At 45.1% G+C, this 12,217-nt stretch overlaps 1 protein-coding gene across 1 annotated transcript in view; it reads left to right on the plus strand.

Annotated features, from left to right (window-relative positions):
• pdss2 (prenyl (decaprenyl) diphosphate synthase, subunit 2) overlaps positions 1–12,217 on the plus strand; it is a 48,998-nt gene that overhangs the window by 27,904 nt on the left and 8,877 nt on the right. The gene's annotated exons all lie outside the window — the stretch shown is intronic.

Here is a 12,217-nt window from a genome sequence, read left to right on the forward strand (position 1 = left end):
CAGATGCTGTCACCACACTGTTCTGTCAGAATGCGGTAGCAAATCAAAATAACCTCCAGAGTTACGTCGGCCCTAATCGGCTTTCATGCTGCCCTTTCTTTTGTGAGCACAGTCTAGTTTTATCTCTGCTCCGTGGCAGCCAAGAAGCGTTCTATCAGAAGTACCATGCAAGCAGCATCCATGGAGTAGCCTGTATGAGAAATATATTACGATGTAAAAAACATGTTCTGCTTCACCGTAGAGAATCAGCCTCTGCTGAACTACACAGCAGAGCTTGTTTTTCCTCCCTCAAACAAACCTGCAGAGCTGTTTATGAGCAGTGTGAAAGTAATCTGAAGCAACCACAGGAAGCAACCCCACAGTGGAAGTTTTTAATGGACAACTGATAGCTACCACTTACTCAGGTTTGAAAAGGTTAGCAAAACAAAGTGAACTGGGGGGAAGCACACCACAGCCAGCCCTGATCTTTATCATTACAGGTTTGTTGCACCTGTTTAAACTCTGGAAGTTACAATAAACTTAGCCTAGATCCAGAGATTTAAATTAATGCAAACAAAGAGCAGCAAAACACTTTGTTGAACTCAAGCAAGTGCTTGAGAAACATTAAAACACTGAAAATGTAATCCTTATAAAAGTAAAAGTCTTGACTCATCCCCCAATTCCTTATATTCACCTTCCAAGAAGTCTGGTCATCTCTCAAAAATGTTAATTCAAAATTTCACAGCTTTTACACAGTTTCAGTCCTGTTTATGTTCTTGATATTTTTCTGAGCTCTTTTTGTTGTTTCTTCAGCCAAACAACGTTGACTTATAACTCATTCAGGCATAAAAAAGTCCCTAAGCTCAAGGGATAAACCATGACATGACATGCAGATACTGTTCCTCTGCTGTTAATACCTTTTTAGGCCTGACAGCTCTCCTTATTTGCTCCACTTTCCCACTTTCCTAACTTTTGAGCACTTTAAAGTAAACTGTCATGGTCAGGTATCAAGTACTGACTTGTTCATAATGAACTGATCTGGAACCTCTTAATTAATTAGCTGATATTTCAAACCTCCTCATGGTCATAAAGTAAAAGGTAGAAGATCTGGGATACAACTGGGTGAAATTTGCCTCCTCTTTAGGATGGCTCTGCCTTAGAGTGCATTATTTAGCTGAGCCTGGACTAGAGCCAGTTTGAAGACCTATGGCGCATTCACACTGCTGGCCCGGTCCAGGGATCAGTAAAAGTGAAAAAATTCACACCTTCAGTTGGACCAGGTTGCTTTAACACAGACATTTTTTCAGACTGGATGCAGTTGCAACGGATTTCTTTGGGGGCAGTATTGCACTGATCGACAAGAAAAAAAAGCATGAAGAAGAAATTTGTCTCATCAGGGTTTCTGTTGCTATATACATACACTACTGGTCAAAGTTTTTAGATACACTTTCTCACTTAATGGGTCTCTTTATTTTCATGACTATTTAAATTGTAGATTCTCACCAAAGGCAACAAAACTATGAATGAACATACATTGAATCATGTAGTAAACAAAAAGTTTGAAATAACTCTAAACATTTTTATAGTTTAGATTCTTCAAAATAGCCACCTTTTGCTTTGATGGCTGCTTTGTTCTCTTGGCGTTCTCTCCATGAGTTTCATGAGGTGATCACCTGAAATGGTTTTTCAAATCTAAAATACAAAACATTTCAAGCTGTTTTACAATTTTTCATTTGCTAAATAATTCCATATGTGTTCATTCACAGTTTTGATCAGTGAGAGTCCACGTACAATGTGAATAGTCATAAACATAAAGAAAACCATTAAATGAGAAAGATGTTCTAAAACCTTTCACTGATGAAATCTATAGGTGCTGGTCATAAAATTAGAATATCATTAAAAAATTTATTTATTTAAGTAATTCCATTCAAAAAGTGAAACTTGTATATTATATTCATCCATTACACACAGACTGATATATTTCAAATGTTAATTCTTTTAATTTTGATGATTATAAATGACAACTAATGAAAGTATCTCTGAAAATTTCAATAGAAAAACAGTATTTTTAGAAATGTTGGCCAAATGAAAAGTATGAACATAAAAAGTATGATCATGTACAGCACTCAGTACTTAGTTGGGGCTCCTTTTGCCTGGATTACTGCAGCAATGTGGCGTAGCATGGAGTCGATCAGTCTGTGGCACTGCTCAGGTGTTATGAGAGCCCAGCTTGCTCTGATGGTGGCTTTCAGCTCTTCTGAATTGTTGGGTCTGGCGTATTGTATCTTCCTCTTCACAATACTCCACAGATTTTCTATGGGGTTAAGGTCAGGCGAGTTTTCTGGCCAATTGAGAACAGGGATACCATTGCGCTTAAACCAGGCACTGGTAGCTTTGGCACTGTGTGCAGGTGCCAAGTCCTGTTGGAAAATGAAATCTGCATCTCCATGAAGTTGGTCAGCAGCAGGAAGCATGAAGTGCTCTGAAACTTCCTGGTAGATGGCTGCGTTGACCTTGGACCTCAGAAAACACAGTGGACCAACACCAGCAGATGACATGGCACCCTAAACCATCACTGAGTGTGGAAACGTTGCACTGGACCTCAAGCAACGGGGATTCTGTGCCTCTCCTCTCTTCCTTCAGACTCTGGGACCTTGATTTCCAAAGGAAATGCTAAATTTCCTTTCATCAGAGAACATAACTTTGGACCACTCAGGAGCAGCCCCGTCCTTTTTGTCTTTAGCTCAGGCAGGACACTCCTGACGCTGTCTGTTGTTCAAGAGTGGCTCAACACAAGGAATGCGACAGCTGAACTTCATGTCTTGCCTACGTCTGAGCGTAGTGGTTATGAAGCACCGACTCCAGCTGAAGTCCACATTTGTGAATTTCCCCCACATTTGTGACTGGGTTTTGTTTCACAATCATCTTCAGGGTGCAGTTATCCCTATTGCTTGTCCACTTTTTTCTACCACATCTTTTCCTTCCCTTTGTCTCTCTATTAATGTGCTTGGACACAGACAGCTTTTGTGTTTAAAGGCCTTTGCAGGTGTTTTGAGTTAATTAGCTGATTAGACTGTGGCACCTGGTGTCTTCAATATTGAACCTTTTCACAATATTCAAATTTTCTGAGATACTGAACTTAGGGTTCGCATTAGTTATCATTAATAATCATAACAATTTAAAGAAATAAACATTTAACCACCACCTTAACGTGGTGGAGGGGTTTGAGTGCTCAAATGATCCTAGAGGCTATGTTGTCTGGGGCTTAAATGCCCCTGGTAGGGTCTCCCATGGCAAACAGGCTCTAGGTGATGGGTCAGACAAAGAGTGGTTCAAGAATCCCTCATGAAGAACAAAATATCGAGGCACGTGACGTCGCCCGGTACGGCGGAGCCGGGGTCCCACCCTGGAGCCAGGCCTGGGGTCGGGACTCGTCAGAGAGCGCCTGGTGGCCGGGTTGCTCCTCGCGGGACCCGGCCGGGCCAAGCCCGAACGAGAGACGCGAGGCCATCCCCCAGTGGGCCCACCACCTGCAGGGGGAACCGTGAGGGACCGGTGCAAAGAGGATTGGGTGGCGGACGAAGGTGGAGACTTCAGCGGCCCGATCCCCGGATGCTTAGGCTGGCTCTAGGGACGTGGAATATAACCTCGATGGGGGGGAAGGAGCCTGAGCTTGTGCGGGAGGTCGAGAGATATCGACAAGAAATAGTCGGGCTCGCCTCCACGCACAGCGTGGGCTCTGGAACCAATCTCCTTGAGAGGGGTTGGACTCTCTTCTACTCTGGAGTGGCCCACGGGGTGAGGCGGCGGGCTGGTGTGGGTTTGCTTGTTGCCCCCCAGCTCAGCCGTCTCGCGTTGGAGTTTACCCCAGTGGATGAGAGGGTCGTATCCCTACGCCTTCGGGTTGGGGAGAGGTCTCTGACTATCATTTCAGCCTGCGGGCCGAGTGGTAGTGCAGAGTACCCGGCCTTCTTGGCGTCCCTGTCGGGGGTGCTGGATAGTGCCCCTCCCGGGGACTCCATTATTCTGCTGGGGGACTTCAACGCCCACATGGGAAACGACAGTGACACCTGGAGAGTCGTGATCGGGAGGAATGGCCTCCCCGATCTGAATCCGAGTGGTGTTTTGTTATTGGACTTCTGTGCTAGTAGCGGATTGTCCATAACGAACACCATGTTCAAACATAAGGGTGTCCATCAGTGCACTTGGCACCAGGACAACTTAGGCAGGAGGTCGATGATCGACTTTGTTGTCGTATCATCAGACCTTCGGCCGCATGTTTTGGACACTCGGTTGAAGAGAGGGGCTGAGCTGTCCACTAATCACCACCTGGTGGTGAGTTGGATCCGCTGGAGGAGGAGAAAGCCGGACAGACTTGGCAGGCACAAGCGCATAGTGAGGGTCTGCTGGGAACGCAAGGCGGAGCCCTCGGCCAGGGATGTATTCAACTCCCACCTCCGGGAGAGCGTCGACCAGATCCCGGGGGATGTTGGAGACATAGAGTCCGAGTGGACCATGTTCTCCGCATCTATTGTCGATGCTGCTGCCCGTAGCTGCGGCCGTAAGGTCTGTGGTGCCTGTCGCGGCGGCAATCCCAGAACCCGGTGGTGGACACCGGCAGTAAGGGATGCTGTCAAGCTGAAGAAGGAGTCCTATCGGCTGTGGTTGGCTTGTGGGACTCCTGAGGCGGCTGACGGGTACAGTGAGGCCAAGCGTGCTGCGGCCCGGGCTTTGGCAGAGGCAAAAACTCTGGCCTGGGAGGAGTTCGGTGAGGCCATGGAGAAGGACTACCGGTTGGCCTCGAAGCGATTCTGGCAAACCGTCCGGCGCCTCAGGAGGGGGAAGCAGTGCTTCGCCAACACTGTTTATAGTGGGGGCGGGAGACTGCTGACCTCGACTGAGGACATTATCGGGCGGTGGAAGGAGTACTTCGAGGATCTCCTCAATCCTGCCATCACGCATTCCGTGGTGGAAACAGAGGCTGGGGACTCGGGGTTGGACTCTTTCATCACCCAGGCTGAAGTCACCGAGGTGGTTAAAAAGCTCCGCGGTGGCAAGGCTTTGGGGGTGGATGAGATCCGCCCTGTGTACCTCAAGTCTCTGGATGTTGTAGGGCTGTCATGGTTGACACGCCTCTTCAACATTGCGTGGCGGTCGGGGACAGTGCCTCTGGACTGGCAGACTGGGGTGGTGGTCCCCCTTCATAAGAAGGGGGACCGGAGGGTGTGTTCCAACTACAGGGGGATCACACTCCTCAGCCTCCCTGATAAGGCCTACGCCAGGGTATTGGAGAGGAGAGTCCGACCGATAGTCGAACCTCGGCTTCAGGAGGAGCAGTGTGGTTTTCGTCCCGGCCGTGGAACACTGGACCAGCTCTATACCCTCTACAGGGTACTCGAGGGTTCATGGGAGTTTGCCCAACTGGTTCACATGTGTTTTGTGGACCTGGAGAAGGCATTCGACTGTGTCCCTCGTGATGCCCTGTGGGGGGTGCTCCAGGAGTATGGAATTGGGGGCCCTTTATTAGGGGCCATCCGGTCCCTGTACGAGCGGAGCAGGAGTTTGGTCCACATTGCCGGCACTAAGTCGGACCTGTTCCCAGTGCATGTTGGACTCCGGCAGGGCTGCCCTTTGTCACCGGTCCTGTTCATAACTTTTATGGACAGGATTTCTAGACGCAGCCAAGGGCCAGAGGGGGTCTGGTTTGGGGACCAGTGGATTTCGTCTCTTCTTTTTGCGGATGACGTGGTCCTGCTGGCCCCCTCTAGCCAAGACCTACAGCATGCGCTGTGGCGGTTCGCAGCCGAGTGTGAAGCGGCTGGGATGAGGATCAGCTCCTCCAAGTCCAAGGCCATGGTACTCGACCGGAAAAGGGTGGCTTGTCCTCTTCAGGTTGGAGGGGAGTTCCTGCCTCAAGTGGAGGAGTTTAAGTATCTCGGGGTCTTGTTCACGAGTGAGGGAAGAATGGAGAGGGAGATCGACAGACGGATCGGTGCGGCTGCCACAGTAATGGGGGCGCTGTGCCGGTCCGTTGTGGTGAAGAGAGAGCTGAGCCGAAAAGCAAAGCTCTCAATTTACCGGTCGGTCTACGTTCCTACCCTCACCTATGGCCATGAACTTTGGGTCATGACCGAAAGAACGAGATCCCGGATACAAGCGGCTGAAATGAGCTTCCTCCGTAGGGTGGCCGGGCACTCCCTTAGAGATAGGGTGTGGAGCTCGGCCATCCGGGAGGGGCTCAGAGTAGAGCCGCTGCTCCTCCACATCGAGAGGAGCCAGTTGAGGTGGCTCGGGCATCTATACCGGATGCCTCCTGGGCGCCTTCCTCGGGAGGTGTTCCAGGCACGTCCCACCGGGAGGAGGCCCAGGGGACGGCCCAGGACACGATGGAGGGACTATGTCTCTCGGCTGGCCTGGGAACGCCTTGGGCTCCCCCTGGAGGAACTGGAGGAGGTGTCTGGAGAAAGGGACGTCTGGGCGTCTCTGCTGAGTCTGCTGCCCCCGCGACCCGGTCCCGGATAAGCGGAAGACGACGAGTACGAGAACATTTAAAATATATCAGTCTGTGTGTAATAATACATATATATGTGTGTGTGTGTGTGTGTGTGTGTATTCATTCATTCATTCATTCATCTTCTATGCTGCTTATTCCATAGTGGGTCATGGAGAAGCTGGTGCCTATCTCCAGCTATCTATGGGCAACAGGATACATCCTGGACAGGTCGCCAGTCCATCGCAGGGCAACACAGAGACATACAGGACAAACAAACATGCACACACTCATTCACACCTAAGGGCAATTTAGAGAGACCAATTAACCTGACAGTCATGTTTTTGGACTGTGGGAGGAAGCCGGTGTACCCGGAGAGAACCCACGCGTGCAAGGGGAGAACATGCAAACTCCATGCAGAAAGACTTTCATGTTTTTCTGATGTCGTACAGCCCTAATTTTGAGTAATTGACAATTAAACAATTAATTGACAATGGCTGGAGGAAGTTTTAAAAAAGCTGTGGATGAAGACGGCAATTGAAACAAAATCATCTGCAGGAAATAAAGAGGAGACTGAGGTTTTTTAATCCCTCCTTTCTACAAGTCTTTAGATCCTGTGGAGTCCTACCCACGACATGAACAAACCCAATTCATTTCAAGACAGCTAACAAACCTCTTCCCTTAGTCGTACTGGGACCAAATAGCTTGTAATTATGACCGCAGCACCGTCCACGGAAATGCCTTAGCTCATGCTCATAATTGTCCAGATTTTCCACGACCCCCTTAGCGACTCAGCCATGGTGAGGAACCTCACAATATTTTGAAGCATAATCATCATCGCAACATCTGTGCGCAATGTTACTATGATCTGTTTAGATGCAATGTTTAGTTAGCTGTAATTAATTTTCACGTCTCACACATTCATGCTTTACATGCCAAGATAATTCGGCCACACTTTCACTGCAGGGCAGTGGTATAATTTTTAGTGATCCACATTATAAAGCTCACAGAGAGCCATTGCCATATTGTGATGAAGGGGAAAAATGAGAAGTTAATCACAACAAAAATCGTCATTGCAATATTCAACAATACTATCAAAATCAGATTGTTACTAGCATTGTGAGACCCTAGGAACAATTTGTAGCCCTGTTCTATCCCCTGTATTACCACATTTTCTAAACATTTAATTGGTTATTCTGATGTATTCTGTGTGCGGCCGGAAACACGTTTTTTCTAAACTAGTTTTCATTAAAGCTTCATTAGTGGTCATCTTGACACAAGGAAACTTTTTTGTTTTAAATCTAATCATTTTCCATCTTGTAGAAAGTATTACAGTCCTTCAAGACTATCCTAGGTAAAAAAGAAAAGAAAAGAAAAAAAAGTTTACGAAGCAAATAAATTAGTTTTATTGTATTTATAGTCGTCATCTCCAACATGCAAAGTGTGTCCCAAGCTTACAGGTAAAATGCCTGTGACATCTGACAGTGGATCATTATTTGTGGATGAGCCTTCGGCAGCATCGCTGTCACTCCGAGCGTCCGACTGGACACCTGTCAGTGCTGCCTCCCCAATTATTTCCTGAATTCTTGGGTCCATTTGCAAAGACGTCCCCTCCTCCTGTCCTCCTCCGGTTGTCATTACAGAGATGGAGGTAGTGTGGGCAGAGGACAAAAAAAAACTTCAGGCCGAATGCTTTATGAAATCTATATAAAATAGCTGAATATAGTACTATAAGTTAAAGAATAAAACCTGTAAACTCAAAAAAAGGAAGTCGTGCAGATTCAGATTTACTAACATCAGGCAATATTCAAGGTATAAAAAATGTGACTTTAACAAGTCTAAAGATAGAAGAGATCTGTAGGTGTTTATTTTTGACAGTATGAATATATTATTAAGTTTAAAGGAAATATGTTAACACTTGCTTTGTTCTCTTGCTGACTTTTGCCTGTCAGTAAAAGATTATTGTAGGATGAAAATAAACCCATTTTTCCAGCAGAGGTTCCTACTTAAATGGAAGCTCTGGTCTATTATTAAGAGCCCCACTCCAACTACATTAAATGGAATGCACCCCTCACCAATACAGCCAATCTCATATCATGCAGCCCTAATCCTAACCATTCAATCTTTCTTTCCATTTATCCGTTGTCCATCAATGCATCCATGCTAATCATGCAACTTGGCTTTTCATCTGTCCTCCCACCTGTCCATCTGTCCGCTTATTTAAGAACAAGTTGCAGAGTTAAGTGCCGCACATAACAGGGAACTTCACAGACTTCTCCCCAGGGAGACTCTCCAGCCTTTTCTTGGGGTTCTCCGGTCAGAAAGAATATGTTGTCCTTCCAAAAACTTCCTGATCTGGCTCCAGATTTCTTTACTTCGTGCTTTCTTTCTTTTTGTCTGTTTGAACAATTGAACTTACAACAAAACAAACACCCCTGCTTTTTCCTGCAATTACTCATAAACAAGACATGGAAATACCTGCAGTCCTCACCCCACACACCTGGAGGCAGCATTCTGCCCTTTTCAGTTAAGATCCACAGCTACCTTTCATCCCAGTTTCTTTTCACTTGGGTCCAAACCCAGCGCTGAAGGTCATGGCCTAAAAGTACCCACAAAAATGACATATTTTGGCAAAAGTAAAAATAAGGCGCTGCTCCTTATGACCACACTCTACTGTCCATGAACACTAAAAAACAGCATCAAAGACAAGGGACAGGCTTGGAGGAGTCCAACCTGCACTACTCAAGACTTTGGAGGGATCCTCCAAAATCTAAAATTGGGTCCTATTTAACAAATTTTACTTCATATCTGCAATTTACTGTGTCAACCTTTTTGTCTCATCTCTTTCTATCAGATTTAATTTAGTGAGGAATTACACACAGGCTGAATGGTACTCCTCCTGAGTAAACTTAAACTTTTATAATTATTTCCTGGGCTGCAGGTCTTTTTATTAAAAAATAAAGATAGTGGATGAGCAGATTTGGAAGTGTTTGGGATTTTTTGTTTCCTCTTTGACACTGAAAATGATGGAGATTATATGTCGTGGCCTTGAGAGGAAACTTATGCTGCTGCTTGTATAAACTGTAAAATAATCTCCTCACAAGGCTCCGATTTCTCCCCCCTCTCAATTCTGTCGGCAAAACACGATCTGGCTGGATTTGGGAATGGAGTAAGAGGGATAGTTAATCGGATACTTTCCAGGAAAAAAAAAAACCCAGGTCTCTGTCGGCCCCCGCTTCCTAAGGCATGCCAGGCAGAGACACCACATCTGGTAATACTGTAGGCACATTGTCCTTCCAAGTCTGGGGAGGAAGCTCGGGTTTCCTCAATATTTTCTCCCGGTGGATTTAGTTACCCAAAGGGCACTGCGAGGCTGAGTGAGCAGCCAGCATCTCTGAAACTTTCTGATGAACCCAAGGATGTCTGGGATGAACTAAAGGAACTCTCGTTCACATGAGGAGACTCCTCTTTTCTGTGCACAGAGTTTGGATATTTCAAACTTTTCTATACGGATCCAGTAGCTAAAAATGGGCTTTTTGGCTCTTGAGATGCACCAAGAAATTGACTGAAGATTAGAGTTGGATGATGTTTAGCTTGGTCAGCCACAGCTGCTGATTGGCTGGTCATAAACTATTGATTGAATCCATCTTCCCCTCCACAATCTGCAAGTTTCTGGTGCAAGAGTTTGCAAAGCAGCCCAAGAGCATCACAGAGCCACCACCATGCTTCACTGTAGCTGTTGTTCCTTTCACAGTATTCGTTATTCCTCCTGAAGACACCCTGCTGATCCATAGGCCCAAAATGTTCCAGTTTTGATTCGTTGCTCCATAGATCAGAATTCTAACCTTCGTTGGTTTCTTTATATAGTTTTGAGCAAATTGGACCCTAGTTTAGTGGGGATTTTGGGTCAGTAGTGATGCACATCTTGGAGTTGAGGCATGGACACCTTTGGTGTTTAGTATGTGCCTTAAAGTGAAAACTGAACCCTCTGCCGGTCATATCCAGTTAGTTGAAGGTTCTTGATCACCTGCCTCAGCAACCAATGATAGCTTCCTCTTTCCTCTTGCCGCCAGGTGGCATAGCTGTGTTCTTTTAACTTTAAACTTGCAAATTATGCTTCATAAGTCATTGATTGGTTGCACCAGGTGTTCCCACACCTGATTTGATAATGTCTGCCGTTTAGGAAGTCTTTTCAGAGATTTGAATTATTTTGAAACTCCAGGAGGTTTTCAAAGTAGGATTTAGTGTTGAATTTAGTTATTTATTCGAACTGTTCTTGTGTAATTTGTTTATTGCAAACACCTGAACAATTTTGCCAACCTTATGTTATGATTTGGGGTTGTTTGGTTTTTGGTTTCTGATTTTTCTTATGTTTTTCACAGTTAAGGTTTTGACTCATTCTTTTGTTATTATTCTTCTTAGATTTTGAATCATGCTTCTGTTATTTTCCTGGTCATGCTTTAGTTTTGTCGTCTTGTTCATGTTTTGTCAAGTTTGGTTTTGTTGGTATATTAGAGTATCTGTTTTTGCCGCAGTCACGTTGTGTTCTCTGTCAATTAAGTTTATTCGGTTCACCTGTCCAAGTTAATCTGTCTCCTTGCTCCACCTGATTTTCACGCCATATATACACACCTGTTCAGTTAGTCGTTGCGGAAACATTTCTCATGTCTTGCTCATGTCTAGTTTTCATGCTCAAGTCTTGTCTTTTTGATCCTGCCATGCCTGTCTTGCCTGCCTGTTTGTTTTGTTCCTGCCTCCTGTAGTGAGTGAGTTTTTTGTTATTAAATCTTTTGCACTTACCGTCATGCTGCCTTCTGGTTTGCATTCTGGGGTCCTATATCTCACAGGCTCTAACACCTTACCTAATTTACAGTTACGTTTTGATAATTTCAGGAGCACCTGTAAGAATATAGTTCAAAGTGTAATCCTTAATTATTTTTAACAGTAAAACCCTATTATACACACACACACACACACACCATATATCCAATCCAATTTATTTAGTAAGAATAGTGGGAAAAACAACAAATAGTTGACCAAAGTGCTGTATATTAAAATAGCAAAAAGAAAATAAAGAATATGTGAAAACGGCTATGAAACGATGGTGAACAACACAACAACTCAACTCATTTAAAGTAATAATCAACTCGTGCTGTGTTGAACACCAGAGAGAAAAGATAAGTCTTCATCTGAAAGAGATAACAAACAAAAAAATCCATAAGGGGTTAATCACCTCCACCTTTAAAGTATTTTTAAATATATACACAATGTCACTGACGTCTTTGACAGAATCCTGAATACTAATTTTGTTTTTTACAGCCCTTGTCTACTTCCCTTTCTTAGCCTGATAGCTTCACTCTGAGCCTTTAGGAAACTTGCTGTATAGTCAGTTAACTTGAATTGACAATTTATAGTTTTTGTGCTGCATTAAATTTTGTCCTGTTTTTACAAAATTGTGTATTTGCAATGAAAAACAAAAGAATGAAAAATGATGGTAAAACGGGAACAAAGAAGCTTCTCTGGAAGCTCTTGTATTTCGGGAAGTGCCATGTGGTGGAACCATGAATAGCCTGCAGGAAGTGGTCTCCACATGGACCCTCCACCTGTGGGGAAAGATGTTGAGACTGGATGCAGTGTAAGCTTGGTTGAGCAGGCAAGTGTGGGGTCCTGGGCATGTTATTTTGAGGCTTTCTCTCCAGCTCCTCCAGTCTCCCCCTCTTGGACTTCAACAAATATTTACCCAATTAT

The sequence above is a fragment of the Girardinichthys multiradiatus genome, chromosome 19 (assembly GCF_021462225.1).
Source record: "Girardinichthys multiradiatus isolate DD_20200921_A chromosome 19, DD_fGirMul_XY1, whole genome shotgun sequence".
Taxonomy (NCBI): Eukaryota; Metazoa; Chordata; class Actinopteri; order Cyprinodontiformes; family Goodeidae; genus Girardinichthys; species Girardinichthys multiradiatus.